This window comes from Mus musculus, chromosome 11 (genome assembly GCF_000001635.26).
Source record: "Mus musculus strain C57BL/6J chromosome 11, GRCm38.p6 C57BL/6J".
In the NCBI taxonomy this organism is placed as follows: Eukaryota; Metazoa; Chordata; class Mammalia; order Rodentia; family Muridae; genus Mus; species Mus musculus.
The window spans coordinates 118,359,121-118,359,348 of NC_000077.6; positions in this window are offsets into that span (position 1 = coordinate 118,359,121).

Sequence of the window (228 nt, forward strand, 5' to 3'; positions counted from 1 at the left end):
TGCGGGGTGGTGGGCTGTGCACAGATAGCCTGGTCCCCAGTGGAGCAAAGGTCTGGAACCCCGGAGCCCCGTTGGGGAGGGCAGTGATTTCCACCTGCATGGGAGGGCAGGAGTTCGCCAGCACCCCACATGTACCCATAGAGACGGAGGAAGGAGAAAGGAGGGAGGCTGGGGCCGGGTCAGAGGGCTGAGAGAAGATGCCACCAGGGAGAATAGGAGCAAGAGGGT